Consider the following 22848-nt stretch of genomic DNA (forward strand, 5'->3'; position numbering starts at 1 on the left):
AAACTTCTCATCAATCTGGAACTTAACCTGAAAATGCTTACTAATAAAATGTTTCACATAGTTGATCGTGCTCGCCTGCGGCTGTATAATCCTAAGATGTTCAACTTCCAACTTGTCCTAAGCGCAGCTCCTGGCCGGCAAACAGTTTTAGAAGTTTATGTGGTTGACCCTCCAACTTGGGGTTTCATCTACTTACATTCAAAACTCCTTTCGTCGAATAAATATCCTGTGCTCAGTTGTCTGTTCTAGTCCTCGGGTTAAAATTGCCAACGAATAAATTTCCTTGGATTCCGTTTTACCGGGGGTAACCCGCAGCAGACTCTGCGAATCATTGCGATCCGGCTCTTTTTAGTAGCTCGTCAATGCACGTTCTTACATATCGACTATTATAGAATTGACCCTGTAGAAGAATCTGGCTGGAAAAATACTGGATGCTGAATATAAAAAAGCGAATCGAACCGCCCTTGTAAGCGTTTCTTCTTTAGATGACCACTGGAATTCGTAAACTGTCTAGAAATATAATGGGTCGGTGCATCTGGCCACATACAACCAGATAATCCGGAAAAGTATTCCATTCAATATGCCGTTGGAGTAATATCTGGCGCGACCAAAGGAAATATTGATATTGCATCTGCTCAATTTATGTATTGAAGTTGGCTTTCATGTAAAAACTTTTCTGGGGGGTTTTATTAACGCTGGACCTACACTGACCGCGCCGAAACTTTATTGACAGCGCGAGGAACACAGTCTAAAAGGGCTATTTTTATTTGCGTCTGGAAAGGGCCGATTTGGAAAAGTTTTGATGGTATTGCTATTGGGCCAGGTTAGTTATGTTTTTAATTAACCAACTATGAAAGGTTCGCTTAACTAGGTGTTCATCCGTAAAACATGAGAAAAAATTATATTTCCGGAATAGATGGGATTATAAGGTTAATTCAGGTTAGCTTCGATACTGGAGAGCCTTAATATTGGAGATGCAGTTCGGAGGTCTTGGCAATTTCCCCTCTCTCCTTTCAGTTAAGCAAAAAAGAGATCGTGTTTACACGAGTTAAATTGTTTCTAGGACCCGTATTCTCTGTTCTACCAAAATAGGAAAATTTTCAAATTATATTATTTTTAACTGAAAATGAAGCAATGATCATGTTTATGCTTCAGTGTTAGAGATGTTTGGAACTTCTTCTCTACCCATTTATGAAGGGGTCATGTCGTAGCTTTCCCAAAACGTTTCTGAAATTCTGAGCTCGTGTTTCCAAGAAATGCCCAATTTTTCATTTTTTGATATTTTTCTGATAAAAGGTTTCATCACAGTCACAGTCATAAACTCCTTTTCTGCGAAAAACCATCCTTGACGCTAATTTTCTTCCACTGCTTTCCGAGGTAAGCAGTAACTTTGCAGTCCCGAGGTTCCAATTTGACCGTACCCGAATAGGGTGCTCAGGTCATACGAGCAAGTATCCCTGGCGTATCGAAGGTCGGTCCTTTCATTACGGATTGGTTCTTTTAAATCAAAGAAGAATGTTAGGCCCACCTCTTTGCCTAAATGAGCCTTCCCTATTTTGATCGTAGTTGGATGAAGACCTGTTTCTGTCCGTTTTCCTTTACTGTGGGCATTCTGGCCTTTGTTGACAATCTGCCGCTCCGCCGCTTCCTCTGTTAGATATCTCCAACGATTCTTTCCAAAAGATGTCAAACTTATTGGTCGGGACTTGCTGTAGTCGCTTCTCCAGGCCGACGTCCATGTCTGAGGAATATAACATGGAGTCCAGACCTTCTAGGAGCATTGCCGGGATTCTGCCACCAAGGCCCGATGCCCTATGTGACCCGATAAATAAGATTTGTATTGGAGGACGATACGTCGCAGTAAATCCAAAACATTCGGCAATATAGAGCGATGGGGTGCGTCCCATTTGGATGCAAAGCCAAATTTTATTTGGCACATTTTTTGCGGAGTTTTACGACAATCGTATGGAATAATTTCCAACCTTGTTGCAAAATTCGCTTTTACGACGACAGAAGTCGTGAAGGGCGCAAAGTGGATGCCCGCTGCGCCCGGGCCCGTGAAACGCGCATAAAAACCAGGAAATATGAGTTATGGTGACATTATCACATGCTCCATTTAATTTTAGCTCTATTTTAAATGTTCCATTTCAATTCCCGGGGTTATCTCCTTGTTCGCGTCTCCTCAACATTGTCTTTCTGCCCCACGTTTGATTTACATTCCCTTAATCTCTTCGACGGGCAAATTGACTCGACTATTTTCAATCCAACTCAAACGACGTAATAGATCTCAAATGATGTGTTATGGTGCCCCATGTATACATGAAATTCGCAAGACGCAGCAATTTCTTAACCGGATGAGTGCACATTAATCTGCATCTTCTCGAGGGCTGCGGAGCATATAAGACCGAGGGGTGGAAACACCTCTAAGAATTTACCGGGGGTTAGACTTTGCCACACTGAAGTCCGGCACATAAGGAAATTACGCCGGACCCAAATTCCTTGGGCCGTTTAATTTGTAGCTTGGCCGGGCCCGCAACATTGTTACGTCTCGGTGCTTCAATAAATAGAGCCCTTTTGGCTTTACTGTGAACGGGGACGGGGGAGGGGAATGTAATGTATGTGCTACTTACGTACGTAAGTTCAGGGAGGGTGGACATCCGGATAACGGAATTGCAAAGGGGAAATTTTTATGATTGATAGAGGGGGTGCGTTAGGATTGTCATACTGCTAAAGCGAAAGTGCAATGGTCCGTTGAAACGTTCATTCAATTAGTATCTACTCACTCTCGCAATTAAACGAGTATGTACTGAAAAATCTTTTCGGGTTGCCTCACGGATTACCCCTGGAATAATCTGGCACGATTCTGCGACCAACTAAACAAGATATATGGACCAAGTTATGATCCCAGCAGTAATCTACCTCTCGCATTTTAAAGCGGCCACTTTTCTTAAGCTGATTAAGAGTGTAAATTGAGATAACTCCTTTATATTTATGACACTTACATGGATTTAACCTGCTGCAGGCCCTTAAAAAACCAACGAGGATTTTTAGCTCGGCTCATAAAACTGCGCCGGGGGCTTTAAAGTGCTGTTAACATTCTAACTTTTTTGTTAAATTAATGGACCAGCACCTTTTAGTACATAATTTGTATTCAAGATAAAGTATGAGCCGCTCGTTATCCCTCGAGATATTAAGTGTTGTTTCATCTCTGGTTTAATTTAACTTGGCCGTGATCCTGAAGGAAAAAACCTGGATTGAGCAAAAATGTGCCACTTAACTCCACCTTAAACGAGTGATCCATACAGGGTGTCAATTTGAAAACTTTCCACCCCCATTGTTTCGAAACGGGATAGATAAAAAAAAAACGTCGGAACACGTCGATTTTGTTATCGAAGGGGAACAATTTGTATGTAGAACTCACTGCGCTTCTTTCAACCCTTTACCCCGCAGGGCCACCCCCTCAAACATCTTAAGTGGTAAAGGGAGTTAAGTGATACGTAATTTTTAAGAGCTTGTTATTCTCTCAGTAAATCATCTATGAAGTGATGTCGGTACGAAAACACACAAAAAACTTTCGAGAAGCTTTTTTTAAAAAAGCACAGCTGACTGACCTTGGAAACGATACGCGATAGGAATTAATATACGATATGTCCAAATTTAGGAAAATGGGAGAAAATTTGCCAGTTTAAGGCAGTAATTTCATAATGCAAACATGCCCCGATAGAATAAAAATTACATTTTCCATTGCGAAGAGAACTTGTTCGAAAAATAAGTCAGAAGTTTTTCGAGAATTTAGAATTTTATGCGTCATGTTCCTAATTGATATACATATACAGGGTACTTCAGGACTATTAGATCAAACTTCTAGGAATTACTCAGTGCAACAATAGAAGACACCTAAGTATAAAATCCGGTGTTCGCAAATGTCTCTCTAAGGCGCTACGGCCTTGTGATGCTTTAAGACAGTTATGTGCAAAAATAAAAAATATTTTTATCGAGCTTTAATACGTTTTATTTCACTTTGCATGTACAAAATAATGACACTATAGCAATTGTTCAAAATGTCGTCCTTAGACTTCATTGCGCCAGTTTGAACCACGTAGTTGCCTGGTTTCTGCAGACTTGGTTAAACATTTAATAATCGTTTTGAACCACTTCAAATGCCACAGTGATTCGTGCAATCAAGTCTTGCTCTGTTCCCACTGACGTTTCACAAAGCAGAGACTTTACATGTACCGACAGAAAAAAAATCTAAAGGTGTTAGATCAGATGTCCTAGGGGGCCACGGGACTGGACCACCTCTGCCGTTCCAATATTACCCGACCTGACGATTCAAATACTGACAGGTTCGAACGGAAAAGTATGCAAGCCCACCATCATGTAGCAGTCACATTTGCTGTGCTTAATGTGACATTTTCAAGACACTCAAGCCTGAAAATAAATAAAATCGCTCATTAAAACACATTTTTGCACATAATTGTCTTAAAGCATCACAAAGCCGTAGTGCCTTGGAAAGATAGTTGCGGAGTTTGGTTCTTATACTCGGACGTCTTCTATTGTTGCACTGAACAATCTCTAGAAGTTTGATCCCATAGTTGTGAAACACCCCGTATAATAAAGATAAAACCACTACTATCCTTAACATTTTGTCTCAGTCTGTTGAAACTTAACAACTTGGAGGGCTGAATGATATATGTATGTGAACTAATAAATTAAATTTTCTTATGAACGATAGAGATAGGCATCGTGTCGCGATCCTGCAGGGACAACTTCTCCAGCAAGTTGTCCGGAACTCGTCATTTTTATTAATAACAATTTTGTAGTTAATATACTGTACACTTTTAAAAAATCTTAGAAGCCCTTAGAGTTGCCTCCCGAAGAGCCAAAATTGATAAATAATTTCGGCTCACGTCAGAAGCGCACGCAGTTGACACGTCAAGCACACGAGCTTTGAATTTAATTTTCGAATATCTGATTTATTGTGGTACCACTCGCTTGAATCATCAAACAAATGATGTCGGTACGAGTCATAGAATTAATGATAACAACGATACGATGGCCTCCAAACATTCAAATAACTTTGCACCCTTTTTGCGAACGTACAGCTCATCGGTCTGACCATGGAAACGATACGATAAACGAAATAATACACAGCTTGTTTATGCTTAAAGAAGGACATATAAACAATGATAAAAACCAATTCGAACGAGGTTAAATTATGTCCAACGATCAAACAGCGATCACTTACCGCAAATGAACTTTCTGGAAATTTGATCCGTTCGGAATCCTCTCAACAAAAACCGCTATTGTACAGCCAATGGGAAGAAAGATTTTTGTTAAAGTCTATTTTCGACACAGCACGCACCGCACTGCCCAAACTCACGTCCGTCTATGCCTTTCGCCTTTCAGTCCGTTCTCCAGTTCCGCGCTCTTCATTGGGTTTTCTAAGACTTCTTTACACTTCGGTCAATTTTTGACCTTATTGCCACTGGAATCTGTATCGCAGAAGTCGTAAGGGCCTTGTGCGGCTTAACCCGGACTTCTTTAAAACAAACGACAGAATACTGGTTTCTGCTACACTCTGAAAGTAGAAAAACATCGTAGCGAGTGTGAAGGTTCAAGAGAAACTCAAAACAGGGCCATGTTAAACTCACCTCCTTTTAAAAGAAACTGATGCTGTTTCCTTTTTCCTCACTCACTCTATTAGAGTATTTCCAACTCCAGGGTTGTTCTTTTGGTCCTTCGCACTCTCCAAAAGACTGTCTAAGTATAGATCTGTATGTTCTTGCCACAGAGACAAAAAAGCAGATGGTCTATGGCTCTTTGTGTGGAGAATTCTAGAATCATCCGGAACGTACTGGAAAATGCTTAAAATTTTTGCATAGCGTGTGAGAAATTATTCAAAAAAAAAAAAATAAAATAATTCTATAAATTTACGGTGCGAAGATGAAGTTCATAAAAGGGTTTTCACAACGCTTTTGCGGTTTGAGTCAAGTTTTGAGTATCATCATAACAATTCCCATTAGAACTGCTCCGAATGCTGACCGCTGATCGCACGCTCCAGAAGTGCAAATAAGCACTGCCGTCCATCTTACATTCGTGATTCTATACGATCCAAATTCCAGCTGGATCTATACACTTTAATTAGTTTGTATCCATGGACCCGCGTAATATTGACTGCGATACATCCATGGTTAAAAAGTCACACCCTAACTCGCCAACGGCGTAATTTACGACACTCTTGGACTCTTGGGCGTTAATTAGATCAACTTCCATTTTCATTACGTTAATTGAAAACTTAAAACGCCTGTACTATATCATTGGGTATAGGAAATTTGCGCCTGGTCCAAAGTGAGAGAGGAGGGTTCAATTTCATAATTATTGTTACACACTCAGTTTTTGAAGGATGTAATTTTAATTCTGTTATCTCGTCCCATAATCTAGTCCAGTTAGGAGGGTCAAAATTGGATGATCATTATGGAGAGGTGACTTCACTTCTTGACGTCACGACGAGGAAATAAATAAGTCTTAATTGTCACCTCTCAAGTGTGAATCTGGGCTGAGTCTTAATGGCTGCCAGATGCAAAAGCGATTGACCTAAGTGCGTTTTGTAAGCCCAATATGGAAATCGATTAATCCGCATAATAGGCGATGTTCTACTTGTGAAAGCGATTCGTAGATCTGCTTAATGTCCGTTATTAAATTGGAATTGATTTTATATGTTAAATGTATATTTTTAGGTCAGTGTCCAGGGTCTGGTAAGTGGAGATAACTGATAGGAGAAAGGGCGACCACTTAGCATCTGAACAATGCACCATACGTCTTCATTTTCCTGGAAGCATCCGTACTGATTCGCCTCTTTACTTCGGATGAAAACAAATGGCTGCAATTCTCCAAGTTGACGGAGCATCCTCTACCTGCCTGGCGCATTATGTGGTGTTTTCCTTCGTAGATTTCCGTCATTTCTCACCGTTGACATTGGCAATTCCGTTTAGTTTCTCTCGTGTCCCGATTTCAACGACTGCGACTTTGTCGGGGGCCCCACCGTGGCGGCTGCTCGTATGTCCTGCTCTCGGGGGCTCTCTTCGCCAACATTTTCATTAGCTATTTGTTACGGTCTTATACGGGACTACAAGACCGGAACCGCCGGTATTTACCAGACTTTACGATGATTGATGAAGCCGTACTTTTTTCCTTTTGTCTTTGCTACGACGTAAGGTGGGCCGATTTGTTATCAAAATGGCCGTCTACTCGTCAAAGTCGTCCTGTGTTTATGGCGAATATAAAACAACGGTCTTAAGTTTAATCTCCTTAGGAAGCTCCGTTCCCTTTGTTCTTGTTTTTAATATAATTTTTGCCCGTGAATTTTTAAAGCAAATACACCAATTGTCCAGGGACATCGCCTAATTAAATAGAGACTGGCGGGCGTGTTCGATCCTTCTGGAGTTTCTTGGTCTTAACCAAGTAATCCGGACGCAAAAGTATCGGTGACAGCGGTTAGTGTGGAGTGACGGGAAATTTCTAAAGAGGAAAAAATTGGAAAGGAAAAATAGAAATCCTCAATGAGAAAGGCGCCAAAGAATCCTTCTCTCAAATACGAACAAAAACATGATGAACCTCAATTTATTCGAGTTTATAATAAAACTTCTTACAAAAATAACCTAAACAGCATATTTTACGGTCATTTTTGATGTTTCAGAAATATCTTGGCCGATTTTCATGAACGAAAAATTCGAGACAGTTCGTTCCTTCTAGAATCATTAACGAACAACTATATTGTCAAAGGAAGCTCCATGCCCTCCATGATAAAGAAAAATTTTATTTAGAAGCTTTGGCTGCACTGAGTTGTAATTGACAAAAATATCAAATCGATATCGATACGTGCTGAATCTGTATCTCATCCGTTTATTCAGTCTGCATAGATATCGGTTGGACACTCGTTGCAGGATCTGGTAATGTCGAACTAGCCGAAACACGTATCACCATTCTATTGATCTGTCTGAAGACTGTTCCAAGAGCAATTGAGTGCTCTTCAATCCGTCTTTTTCGTGAATTCTACTGGAATTTGCAAGAAATTCGTCGTGGTCGCTGGTTAAATAAAGAACTACAATAGATAACCGAAATGCCGAGTGAACATTCCTTAGCCAAGTTAGAATATCTTTGTTGATCTATTCTACTTATATTTGAGGAATTTCACATATCAGTTGGCTTTCCTCAAGCAATCTCTTCTATTGAAATTTCGTGGAATTTATATATTCGATGATATGTTATTATTATACTTATATAACAAATTTCTGTTAAAATTCTATTGCTGTTTCAGGAGATTGTTCAAAAAGTTATAATTAATTTTACAGATGGTCTTGAAGAGCAATTTGTTTCTTTTAAACGATAAGTGGTCCCTGCCAAAATGATTTCGATAAGGAGTCCTTGGTCGACGTTGATTTGTCCCGCTAATATTATAGGAAAACGGTCCCATTTTACCCACGTCCAATTCAACTGAAATTTCAAAGAGCAGTAGAAGTCTAGCAGTTCTTCCATCAAACCCCTTTGGATGAAATTTACTTAACCAAATTCATATGTAGGTGTCGACCGATCTACTACTAATGTTTCAGGAGAGATTTTGGGTCTCTCGTCTTCAGGGCATACCGTGTGTCAATTTGAAAATGAATTACCCTCGATATTTCGGTGATAATAGAAAATATGTAAATGCAAAAAACGTCGATTTATTTTCAAGGGAGACATTCTATAAATCGGTTCTCTATTAAATTGCATACACCCTCTAACGGGGGTAGACACAACCACTAAAAGCATAAATGCAAAGGGGGGTTAAGTTATACCTCATTTAAAAAGTGTTTCAATTACTTTTCCAAATGCATTTGTTTTTTTTATTTGGGGGTTTTTGAAAAATCATGTCCAAACCGTAAACAAGTTTCGGTGTCCGGTGTATTGTAGAAAAATTGTTTATTGATGTATTAAGTGTTCAAAATGCTGTCCATTATTTGCTAAACAGTAATAAAGTTTGTTTTCAAACTCCACTCTAAAATTCGCAAAAACTTCTACTTGAATTTCCCTACACGCAGATATAATTCTTCTTTTCAATTCTTCCAAATCTTGAGGCTGGATTTTAGAAACAATAAATGACGGTTTTGGTTTTTACTTATTTATTTGTATTTGTAAATGTTTTATTTTGTTATTCCAGTTATGGAAAAATAGTAAGAATGATACTGTTCAATTGAAAAAGAATGATGAAATAGTTCCCATTTTTGTTAAATTACTGGATATTTATTATTGTAAATTTTCTTTCGTGAGTTAAAGGTTGTGTGTTTATGAGATTATTTACAACAATGGTATACACGTTTCAACAAAGAATCGAGATTATTTTCATGTATAGACCATGTGGAAGACGCGCAAGAAAAAAGCAAAAATTTTAATGAGGAAACGTAATATTAATATGAAATATAAATATTTGTTAAAATTAGTTGCTAAGTTTACTGAAACTGGTTTCATTGTAAACAAAAAAATAGTTCATATGCGTGTTTTGAGTGGAGCAGCTCAAATTAAAGCTTAAGGCTCTTTCGTTCCCGTCTCACGAATCAGTAAGAAAAGCGATAAAGCTAAATAAATTTCACTCATATAAAATGTAAATTTTTCAACAACTTTTTGACGATAATTTTGACAAAGGGATCCAATTTCGTGAAACAATGACAGAATTAATAAAGGACAATCAAAATATTTGTTTTAATAATGACCTTAGGTTTTTCCTTAATGGACATGTTAACAAATAGAATTATCGATACTCGAGCGATGAAAATCCGCGACTTTTAGAGAAGATAATAGAAAGTATCGACGAAAAGTAAATGTTTCGGCTGGTATTCTTGGTAATACCGTTCTTGGCACTTTATTCGTAAACGAAAACCTAATTGGTGAGCGCTACTTGAATCTACTAGAAGAGCTACCAGATCAATTAATAACATCGAATTTAGAAAATCAAATTGACGCGACTGGTAACAGCGTTTTACAAAAAGATCTTCATTTTCAATAAGATGGAGCTTCACCACGCTCTTTTCTTCCGGTTAAGCAGTGGTTACACGATCGGTGTCCTGGCAAATGGATCGGTCAAAGGGCACCAATTAAACGGCCATCGCAATCGCCCGACTTAATATCTCTAGATTTTTTTTCTGGGTTTAATTTAAATCTGTTTTTCATAGAATCCAGTCATAAGATTCGGAAGAATTGACGAGAACAATTACAGCTACGTGTAGGTTTATTCAATTAGAAGTTTTTGTGAATGTTACGGTTTGAACATGATTTTGCGGAAACCTCTCAATGAAAGGCACATTTGGAAAGGTAATTGAAAGACCTTTCAAATGAGGTATAACTCAATCCCTTTTCCCATTTAGGATTTTAGTGGTCAGTCCCACCTCTGCTAGAGGTAGCATGCAAAGAACGTCCCTCATGAAAATAAAATCGACGTGTATTGGTTATTTACATATTTTCTGCAGCCACCGAAATACCCGAAGTGGTTCGCTTTCAAAGTGACACACTGTATAATTATGTTCAATAAGCGAAGGGTCCTGGCTTCTACCCACTCCAATCAGTATATTTAATTTATCCCCAACAAAATTACTTTTTATAAACTTAATCTTTCTGGAAAAGAACAAGAGGTGGACAAGGGCAACGGAACGTAAGCCGACCTGTGTGATGGATTACGGCATCGATTAGACGTGATCCCTTGTTTGCTGATCCCGGTGCTCTTTCCTGCTCCGACCTTCCCATTACCTTTTCGTGTGTACACAATCCAGAACAATTTGGCTCCTGTTTTTCATCGCCAGTAATTGCTTTAGCAGATACTGCACAGAGTGTCTGGATAGAGTGGAAAAACTATTGTTCAGCAATCCCTGAATGGCAATAATAATTAAAATGTAACCCTCGGTTAATTTCAAAACGACCCCGTTAACTGCTCAAATATTGTCAGAGAACGTTGTTATGCGAACGAAGTTTTATTCATAATAATGCACTCAGGACTCATTGTGGAGGGGACCTTAATAGGTTGATGGGAACATTAGCAGTTCGACATTGGCAAAAAAGTCTCATTGTCTTTTGAGATGTTGCCGGTCCCCTAACCCTAATAACAATACTGAAGAGTGTAGGTTTTACTTACAACGTTCGTGGTTATTCAGCCAATTTAATTTAATACAAATGAGTAAACTTTATTCAACCTTTCTGTCCTCGTAACTCTTATTTCGTGGCGCGGTCCGCTTAAGTAAATGGGATCCAGGATTCACTCAGTTTGAGGTATTTCAGATGCAAATGTGGCTGATTATCTTTTGCGGAGAGATTCGGATTGCCTTTGCCTTTATCCAGGGCCGTTTTGGCAAAAAATGTGACACATTGAAGTCGAGCAGCCTTTCCACTTAGCCCGAGCACACAATCTTTGTTAATGCTAATTTTGTTTATGATTCATATGCTCTGCCAGTTACTTAAAATCCACAAAAACTACAGGCACTTAGGCGGCTTTAAAAGTAAACAATTTCTAACAAGTTCAATGAAGTATTTATGGCTAATAGCCGTGAAGAAAAAACGAATTAGTTTTTGAGGTTTACTATACGTTGTAACTCTAGCTGTAAATAAATGGCAGACTGTTTTAAACAAAATTAAATTATTCTTTATTGCCTGGTCAGTTACGAATAGGTGTGTTGCCTAATTCTTATTTTTAGAACGGCACGCTGTAGTAATGTTGATTTTAGCATTAAAAGTTTTTGGAGAGACTAGCTAGCACTGGACGTGGATATATTACCGGTGTACCCTATTTAAGGCTGTTCCACAATAAATAACGCAGCCCTGGCCGGAGTTTTTAACGGAGCATGATGAACGAGCACCAGGACAAATTAAATTATCCTTTAACATATAAAGGACTAATTTCTTGTGGTCGGGAAAAGTTTAAAAGCCCAACAACGTCGGACTGTGTCACTAACTAAGCGGAACTTTTTCGAGGCTTTCACGTTTTGAAAGTTTTAATCGGGATTAAAATAGTAAACATGCCGCTAAAACTGAACTTTTATACCTATTTTGCAGGTTGCGTCGAGGTACCTATAAAGCTCGGGGAAACATTTTTGGGCTAAAATATCTCTATAACAGAAACTGGGAGAGAGCACTTTTATTTTAAAGCCTCATTTCGGTGACGTTTTTAATTAATCAAGTTCCAATAAAAAGGTGAAAATACTGGGAGGGTTAGATGTAAAATCGGCGTTCTGGCTTAATGAAACACGGTCTCTCTGTATGCATAGGAAGGGGATGCTGATATATGGGATACAACGATAAAGCGCAATAATTCAAAAATCGTTCGGATTTTTTTCTTAATCTGTGGACGTTTAAGTGGCTCGACAACAAATTATCGAAAATTTGTGCGCAATTTTGTGAGCTCAAGAGCATGGCATGTGCACACAGTACACGTTCATTGGTGCCATATGTGCGTCTTCAAGATATGAAACGAATATCAGTTTTGTCGACTTATGCACGCAGGTCCACTATCTACGCTTCTGAAACCGAAACGTTCCTACTTATCTCTGTCCAAGGACAATAGAGGACGTAAAAAATTGAATAAACTCATTGACATGGCCCTAAATCCGCTTGAATCGCAAAAGAGAAATAACGTTAGAACATGGAACAAATAAAGAACGAAACACAAAATGCGACAGATAACTAAAGTCATTTTTGAAACATTAGTCAAATTAGGGGAATGAATGAATACAAAAATTTGCCAATTTTTGAAAATAGTTTGGAATTTTCGACGCGCCAAAAAATGTGTCCTTTACCCATTTGTCTCCTGTTCTGCCGGCTTTATCTTTCGTTGGACTTCCGCAATTTCAGCATAAAACGTTTCTACTCAGAATAAAAACTTCGGTAGAAGTCGTAATGAGCCTTAGCATCAAATTCCAATCTTCGGGGTCAAGCTACCCGAAGTTTTGAAAATATTTCAAGTTGAGTCGCTCGTTTTTCGGACGACTCCGCAGATCTCCGTCCAAAGGAATCCAAAATATTTAATAAATAAAAAAACTTAATATAGATTCGCAAATAGGAAACTTATCTCAGTAAATCTCTCTAATATACGTATGTTTGACACGAAAAGTGTCGCCATGTGATTTATTTTCGCACGGAAGTTATGTAAAAGACGATAAACTCGATAAAGAAACATAAATATGTTACCAGTTAGAAAGTTTGTGAAGTATGGAGCTTGCTGAAGTTCGCTAAACAACTATATTAGATCGCAGACGTTTACTCTTACTTCTAATTTTTCCTGGTGTCACGTATCAATAATTTTCAATTTGCTTTTTAGCAATTAGGCAACGTAGTCTTAAGGAGACAGAGGCGAGAGACGATTTCTCAAATGACTCCCCTTGCGAGGCCTCATTTTCCCGTTGAACATCAAACTTAACGTTTTCCATTAACAAAACGAAAACAACCGATTTGTACTACTCAAGCACTAATTTTTAAAGTTTTAATTAACAAATTCCCCATCCTTTTATTTAATTACCTTTTCTGGAAATAAAAATGAAAAAAGCGCCACCGTCCGGTGTTTGCAGCGGACGGGAAACGAGAAAAAATTGTGTTACATAATAACAGAAATTTAATTAGCACTAATTAAAGACGGAAAATTTCTGCTTGAGTAATCTTGGTCGTCTATTTTTGTCCGACGTCGACGCTTTGTTCTAAAATTTGCCAAAAGTTTAAGAAGATGCATTTTCTTCTTTTTTCTGATAGAATACGGGACAGTTTACTCCGTCTTTGTCTCACGCTTGGAGCCAAATCTACCCAAAGTAGGTACATAAAGTGCAATGGAAAATAATTCATCAAAACAACATCCGTGGGTGTTCGAATAAACTTTCGTGATTTTTATATCTCGTTTTTTTCCTATATTTCCCTCCTAGTCAATTCAGGACAGTTCCTCCAATTTGCGATAATTGGTTGAATTCCAATTTACCAAATCCCGTCTAGGTTTTCTTTCACAATTACACCCACTAAACCAAATCCGTATGTGCCCTTTGGGTATCGCAAAATTTCCATATAACTAGGTCCAATTTAAGCGTCTACAACGTCAAAACTGAATATTATGTGGGTTTAATGGTATTGAGGCCGCTCTAGAACTATTTCCCTGGAAGGTGCTGACGGATTTTTTTCTTTAAAGGGCTATTCAGGGATACTTTCCCTTGGATGATACATTAACACTTCAAGATATTGTGTTTGGAGAGACTGCTGAAAGTGACGAATCCCGAACTCAAAAGCTCCGATGAAATTTGCTTTTCCTGAGTCTATAAAACTGGCCAAAATCAGTATTGACAAATTGGCTAATTAAGTCACTTCACGTCAAAGATTAAACGTGCGTCCCTTTAAAGATTCTTTATGTACTTAAAGTGAAGAACTTCCATTAAGAAGGGAGTAAAAAAAGAGCGGATATCTTCCTGTTATCTCGCATCATGCTGTAAAGATCGTTCAGATAAGCATCTGGCGTTTACTCATTTCGGTCATTTCTATAAAGTTTTTTTGCCGTATACGTAAGTTTCGGGAGTCAAAAGAGCTGCCTCAACAGAGTCAGTTGTGAGATAGTTTGCTCAGATGTTACACGTACACATCTAAAAGGACGTTGTCCTGAAAGGCCCCTTTGGAAAAAAAGGCCTAAATCACGAGAGAATAAATCTCTGTGCAAACTTTTATTCAGCTACATCACTTACAGGGTTTTCCGAGTTTTCAGTGCGTGCAAATAATTATTTACCTTGTGGGTAACAGTGCATTAAGGCAGTATGATCCCTAACCGATCCAGTGGCGTGCCCATCGATACCCAAGCACACTCATCCAGAAACTAAAGCGAGTTTGTTTAATACTTTCAGCTTGAGCGTCGACACTGAGATATGTCAGTACGTAGTTTCGTTCTGTACCTTTAATATCAACGTTCTTCTTTGAAATATTTGCTCATTGAACTGCCACAGAGATTTTCATTTTTCATTTCAATTCAAGCTCAGTTCCGAGAATAAACCTTTGAGAGTCATAACGTGATATATTATGATCGCCAAATAAAATGAAAAACTCTTGGCCGTCCGCCCCTGTAGGTTTGGAAATGGACTAAATGGAAGACCTGGACCGAACGGGCAGTGATGGAACGGTTGCCAGGCTTGCGACGAGTGCGGCTTACTTTTGGGGACTTAACCTCTAAATAAATGTTTTAATTAGGACAGGATGTTGGGCATTAAAAAGTGACGCAAAAATATGGGTTTGCCGGGCACCGGGTGGGAAAAAACGATTCCCGTAATTTGGGCGGTTAACTTTTCCCCGGTGCCTAAAATTTTTCAACTAAACCTATCGATTTCGCCCTTAATGCCTTTGCGTCAGAACTAATTAGTATCTTGTAATTGCGGCTGAAATCACCGCTAAATTAAGTAAACTCCGCTATAAACTTCCCGCCGCTATATAGCTACCTTAAATGCTGCGATATTACACCTTTAAGCTGAGTTTTACTATATCAGCATTACCCTGTCTGGAGTGCTTTCCTAGAGGTAATTATTTCTGCCTGCAACTTTGCCTCCACTTAAGCGGTCAATTATTCACTTCCATTAAAGTACATGATTTTAACACAATTTTTGGCCCCATATACTAAGTGAGAACATTAGGCAATCAAATAGCAATAAACCAGCTTAATTCCCATCCCTCAGTACTTAATTTGTTTAATTTAGCAATCCCAGCCCCTTAAACGTGGGCTTCAGCGATATTTGCCAACTAGACACGTGCAAAAGCTGATACGTGTGTGTTAAGGTGCTTACATGACGTCACTTGAGTGCCGCAGTGCCGTCAAACCGCCTCTAAGTGTCGTTCTTAGTCGGCACCCAGTTAACAGTTTATTTTAAGTGTGTGTGAAACGGCCGTATTATTTCGCTCTAGTTTTGCTCTGTAATTACTTTGCGTGCTTTGAGCCGAGTTAGGCAGAAAAGTATAGGTAAAGGGACCTCGTCCAGAATTACCTGCAACTAATGCACTGTGGACAGGTTTCGGCTCTTGCTGGGCCTCCTCACTGCCTCAAAAGATTTATTGGCATTTCATTCCGCACTAAACAATTATTTCGTTGACCATCTATCAACCACGCTGTTGTTGCATTTTCCAACTCATAAAATTTCCCATGCACATCAAAAATTCAGTGCAATTGGCCACTAACTTAAACTATCAATAAGTCGTTAATTCCCGCAAACAGACGATGGTTTTTAATTTGAAATTTCTCCCCGAATTCAGCTCATTGAACAAATATGTGAATGGCGAAAAGCGAGAGTTCACAATCTGTTACACACCGCGGAACTCCGGATATTTTTCAAAACCGATCCGGTCGAAACATTGAAACCTGTTGCCCGGAATCAATCGGGGAATAATAAAATGTAGCCGATTAAGTTAAGCAGCATTCCGGTCCAAAAAATGAGCGATAAATATCGATATCGACAAAAATGGGGGATGATGAATCATCCGTGCTCCCACGTTACTATAAAACAAGGTCACTTTCATTGTGAATCCCCGTGAAAGGGATTTTGTGGGGTGACTTTACGCACCCCATTGCATGCCAAATCGACAATGTTGTAGCTGAGCCTTTATTTTCTCGATTGTAGTCGATTTCAGTGTGGGGAAATACGTCGATAGGGTCGCCCCTCCCTAGTAACTGCCCGCATGTCGTTAATGAATCCCTCTTGTCGTTACGTTCACCTGGGGGGATAAATTCTGCTGATATCGGTTTTAAAATTGTCGATTCCAACGCTTCCGTAACTCTGGAATTTTGCAATTTAGGGTTGAGCTCTGTGGTAATGAATATCGATATTAGGTTCGGTAATAAACGCAGGACGTGCGACTTCACAAGCACGTTTCATAATATGTTTGCGGTGATTTTATTGCTTCATCTTATAGCAGCATTTCAAAATAGAAAATACATAAATTTGCTTAACTGGCTTGGCAGTCGCCCGTAATCCCATGCAGACTTATTTTTTGGCCGCTACTTTGTGTGCAAATTGTTGCCTCATGTCGATTTAATATGCAGAAAAACATCCCCTCGTGGGGCAAAACAAGCAAATTAAAAAAAACTCTATCGAATACATAATTCGTACATTTGCCCGGCACCGGAATCGACTCGAGCTAAAGCAGGAAGCCCCGAATTTGCCCGAAATCAAACTGGGAGTCGATTAATAGGCCCTCATCATCCCTTAAAACATCCTTACACGAACATTGAGGCTCCGATTGGCTTGCTCCGGTTTCGTGATTTGGGAATTAACTACCTTAATAAAATTTTATTTGTTTTGTTGTTCCTTCCCGGAAATCTCGGATAGAAGAGAGTATATCGAGCTTAATCATCGAGGATCTAAATTGCCCAAAACCACCTATAGATTTTTCTACTTAGGTAATAATTACCCTATTGTCGCCGAAGTGTCGGAGCAGGGCTTTTCTGAAGAGGCAGCCGAAGCTGACGAAATGTGTCGTAATGGCACTAAACAATAAACTATTTTGAGAAAGTTTCCAGACCTCCAAAATTATAGGCTGGTCCTAAATCCTCAGAATTAAGCCCGCACATAAGATGCACTTCCCTTAAATGCTTCTCTTTTATCTAATGTGTAAAATGCCTATTGTAAATTACACACAAAGCACTTGCACAAGCCATTGCGCGTCATTTCCGAGGGAAAACTCATAGGTTTTAGGTGGAAGCCTGTGGCTTTAAAGTCCCTTGCCACAGATTTTCCACGTGCTTTTCTTCCCTCATCATCCAAACAAGCTCACAATAGGTATTTTTGAAGGTAACAAAGGCTGTCGTAAAGCTTTCCTTTCCCTTTCTATCGTTATAGAGTGATGATTTATTGACATTCTAGCTTAACTTTAGCGGTTGCTTTGTTGCTACTAAATCTCTTTACAGCTATCGAGTGGAAGTAATATTTTAAGGTAAGAGAATTTATATACGCTGGAAAGGTTGAGTGTTCAGATCGGCTTGTTTTTATATTTTGATAGACAGCCGTTGTTCTAAGGTGCCGAATTTCTTCAAACCTCTAGTATATATATAATGGGGCGACTACATTTTCAAGGGGCGCTCCGTTCCGTAGCTCAGGTGCACGGCAATCTCTTTTTGTTGCTGCGTCCGGATGAGGACTATTCTGCAACGTTGTAGACCATCGGAGGAGGAGCCGCCATCACGGGTGAATCGAGAGCTCTTCTAGTGAGTTCGTTGTAATACTCCTGCAATCGAATCAGAATAGCCCTGTCCGAGTGGTCAGAGCCTACTACTTGCCGCTTTACATAGGAAGACCGGTTAAAAGAGGTTTTTTCTGAGACATTCCAGACTATAGAGCCCCTTTCGCGTTGAAGAATCACGAACCAACAATATGAATCATGGATAAAGCTGTCCTTACTCTGCAAGTAGTCAGTTTCTGTAACGAAGGTGTTTTCGATGGATTATTGAAACTACATAAAGATTTGCATGCAACCAACGAAGTACAGAACGCGTATTAGCACTCAAAAGTCGGGTGATGTAAAACTGCATTTTACATGGATAATGGAGAATTTAGACCTTTCGAATGTGGAGTTGAGCGACCTTGAATGGATTACACAATGTAACAGAAAATGACGAGTGAAGACTTTTTCTTTCACTTCTCTTACTTTACATTTCCGCTTTGTTGTTAATCCGAAATTTGATCAAATTCGCTGTTGCGGCTACAAGAAAATTTGTCTTTAGCCTCGCCAATGTGTGGTAATTACCAAGCACGTTCGGGGGTGAAATAAACCTCCCCAGGTAATTGGCAAAGCCCTAAGCTCAGTCGGGTTTAATTTACCTGTGTAATGAGCTGAATGCAGATTTGGCCGCCGCCGACTGAGAATCCGCCATTCATGCCGCCCCGTGGACCTTTTAATTTAATTGTGTTCAACCATTATACAGTCTAATTTGATGGAAAACTCACCTCGAGATTGTGGCACTGGGAACTGTATTTTTTCTTTGTCAAAATTGAAGCGGATGTGAAAGATCGACAATCTCCTTTGCATCGGAAAGTTTGCTTTATTGGCTACATGACCCAGATTAGATGGTCTAAGATAAGAAGAGAGGGTTTCTTTGGTGTGATCGCAAATAAAGCTATAAAATTTAGCTGTGCCAATTTTTCTTTCCAAAGACCGCAGCACGGCGCCCCGAATAATGGGGCTCCAAAAGAACTAAGTAATATATGTTTGCTAAGAATTATTGTATACGTACCGCGTAATTTATAACGCTTTAACCAACGATAAATTAGAGATTTTCATTCTTGAGAGTTTTACAACTTCAATTTACGTATTTGTGTGGCAGAGTCGCCTCGGTGCCACTTTTTACCGTTCTTGTGCGGTGCACTTCCTTCTTCCTTGCTTTTCTAATTCGTTGTCTTTTTGCCCAGGACCGTCGTCGCGATCTTACTTTGAAATTAGAAAATTGGGACCAGATCCAACTAAATGAGTTGTGCTGCATAGTTGGCGGTAAATTGGGCAAAGATATATTTCTCGAATATCAGACATTATTTCATGTGACAAAAAGTGAAAACTCTTCGACGCTAGAAGAATTTTTGGACGTATTACGTGAAGTATTCGGCCCTCAAATTGAGTTAGCAAAACGTCTAGGTCGACTGCACTCGACGTGGCACAATAATGGCCCCATGCCCTGACCATTTTCAGAGTGCTTCATCACCTCACACTTAATGAAAATACCGTGCTTGAATTTCGTATTCAGTGCGACAGGAACACTGGGACATTATGCATAATTTCATTGCACCGCTTCTGGCTATTGTCTTTCGAAGAATCCCACTTATTTTTATTAATATGTGTGTGAGGTGCTTTCAACTAAATTCCTCCACCACCAAGAATAATTATTATTTAGCGACGGAACTGTAGGCGAGAGGGCTTTATTCTTTTCTCGTTAACTCATGCTCCAGTAACAACCGACGATAACGTCTATCGAAAACTTAATTGCTTTCTATATTCATTTTAATTTTCCGATGATAAATTTGCATCTCAGATTGAGGGACGAACTTGATTAAAGAAATCGTCAGGAGGAAAAACACTTTGGTAATTAATGGTCGCGCGAAATTAAAGTAACGGATTAGACGTCCTCGGCTTAAATCATCTTGACTCGTTTAAAAATTGTTAATCCAGCTAGAAGAACCGATGTCCTAAAAATTAAACGAATTTCCAAAACAATTTCGGAAGATTAATGTGTAAATGCCGAGATATTGATTCAATTATACTATACTTTGTCTACGCCAATTCAATTTTTTTGTTACGACTCAAAACGGCCTTCAGTAAAGCATCACTTTTCCTACTCGATAGACGAATTATTACGTTTCTTCCACATTAGTCCACAGATTCACTTAAAATAAAAAATGTCGTGCTTCAACCTCACTAATTGTTAATTAATATTTAAATATATATTCCTCTTGCGACTCTCCGGTCTCTTGTCCCTCAAAAAACCTCGAAAGTGATTTCGATCAGAACTTTCAAAGAAATCTCATCGGATCAATCAATATTGGGGGATCCGGATGAGATCTAGATTTGGACATGGTTCGAAATATACTTCATGGGAAACTTTGAACTGACTGCATCTCCAAGTCCAGGCCGATCGACTGGATAATCACGAATTTTAAATTTAGGTATGTACACGTGGTTAAAATGTCCAGTTTCTGGGGAGTCTAGAAAATTCAGTTACTTTGTAGCAGGCTCCGCTAGAAAATTCACAACCATCTCTGCTTAAAATTTATGAGTCCTCTCCACTTGTTGACCTCCTTTACCTGAAATTTTTGTAGAGTACCTACTTACGTTCGCCTCCAAAAGCAGTGCTGACCCCGAAAACTGACACTTTCCAAAATACCGATTTTTCCTGGATTCTAGTACCGTTGGTCCGCTAGTACTGTTTGGACTCAATCTCACAATCTCCCAACGAGTTTTTAGAGACATCTCTTGCTATACGATTTTGTCTGACCAGTGCACAGAAACGACGCTCGCTTTATGGTGACAATTACTGTATTTCAAATTAGCTTAGATTTGCTTTTGCTAACCTTGAATAAACATTATTTATGCCAATAGTTAATCTTGAAGATTACTTCCAATGTTTGTGGTTCAAAGAATATTTACAAACAATTTGCCTTGATTGCTACCAAAACTCTGAACTCTTCAAGACCGAACTGTTTACTTGTAAAAACAAACCAATTTTGATTATCAATGATAAAATATGAATCTGAAGAACGCTTTCTCTGGCAAATCACTGATCCTCCTTTAATTAAATTTCCAAAATTAACAAGGAAAACTTTGTTGCCCGGTAAAATATTATGTATTTAAAGAGCATGGGTAACCTCGGGCCGTTATATTAAAATTTCAGCGGGATTCTCTTGAGCTAAGATCAAATAATAGAAATATTTCCTTCGATATTTTAATATTAAGAAGTTTGGAATTTTATTGTACCCTTCGCCCTTGGCGGGGTTAGAGCCAGGTGGTCTTGTAGCTTTATTTGCTTAAACAAGGTTTCATTACATTGGAGCTTTTATTTATTACACGAAAATCGTTGTTTCCAAACGATGTAGATACCCCTTTGGAATCACAATTGTGCAGGTCTTAAAAACCATATTCATTCTGAACAGTCTGTCCCATCGGTGACGAAAAAATAGGTACAGAAAAACAAAACCGCTTTAAATTTCAACCTTGTGTGGGACAGATGGTGTCAAAAGCTCGCAATAATCGAAACCCACCTCCCAGGAAGGGAATAGGATTTAAACAGGTCCCATGATAAAAATGGAGGCGTATTTACCAGGCCTGTACGAAAAGTTAAATAGTAGATCTGATAACGTGAACTTGTCGAAAAGCTCAAGAAAGCCTAGACCTCATGTGTTTCGATCGAATATACTTCAAAATAGTTCAAAATTCTACTATATGAGGTGTCGATTAATAAGTACCTGACCAAACTGAGTTCCCCTGTATAAACAGTTCCCGGATCGATAAAAGCACTGAGGGCAAGTTAGGTACGAATGCACCCTTCAAATAGTTTTTTTCTATATACTCCTCCCTGTAACATTTGGCGAACATTTGTCGGGGCAATTGTGTGATATTCCGGGTAATAAAGGTATAGGTCTCAATGGGTCCCCAGGAATAACAAAGACCATCTTGTCGCTTGTTAGTTCAGGTTGATGCAGCATAACTCAGAATTTGGAAACATTTTTGTTACTTTTTGTCATCGACAACACGTTTATGAAACCTGATGATGAAATTTGTTGGCTAACATTGACCTTAAATGTTGATTATTTTACCTAAATAAATATTTGTGCATTAAGTGGCAACTTTATGTATACACGATAATTCAGTGTATCTTGGAATCGTTCATTTACCGTTTACCCGTAAGTTCAGAAATTAGGGTCTCTTCGTAGTATTCCTGTTGAGGTCAGATATGAGTTATTCGGAGATCATAGAAACGACATCGAAAATTCTTTGTTTGAAAGTTTTTGAATTGCTAATAATGAAGGCGAATCACCCAGGATAAAGGTGGTCGATACACTGATAACACTAATTGGTCAGAGTGTATATAAATACCTTATAATGAATTTATCCAATCGCATTGCTGCATGTGTATGGTGCGGTGCCAGCTTTCTGCGTTCGTACCCAGACGTTTTCATTTAATATGAATCAATTTAGAATTATAACATCGTGAGCGGTGATGAGACTTTGGAATGCCGAATTTGAGTTTATGGGTAAGTTCGAAACGCATTTGTTTTTTTTTCAACGATTTTCAATAGATTGGCGTTAAAAAAAATGAAGGGGGAGGTGTGGATGCTGCTGCAATTA

The 22848-nt window shown here is 38.9% G+C and overlaps 1 protein-coding gene across 6 annotated transcripts in view; it reads left to right on the forward strand.

Moving 5' to 3' along the window:
• zfh1 (Zn finger homeodomain 1) overlaps positions 1-22848 on the forward strand; it is a 286194-nt gene that overhangs the window by 235549 nt on the left and 27797 nt on the right. The gene's annotated exons all lie outside the window — the stretch shown is intronic.

The sequence above is a fragment of the Euwallacea fornicatus genome, chromosome 20, assembly GCF_040115645.1.
Source record: "Euwallacea fornicatus isolate EFF26 chromosome 20, ASM4011564v1, whole genome shotgun sequence".
NCBI classification, from domain to species: domain Eukaryota; kingdom Metazoa; phylum Arthropoda; class Insecta; order Coleoptera; family Curculionidae; genus Euwallacea; species Euwallacea fornicatus.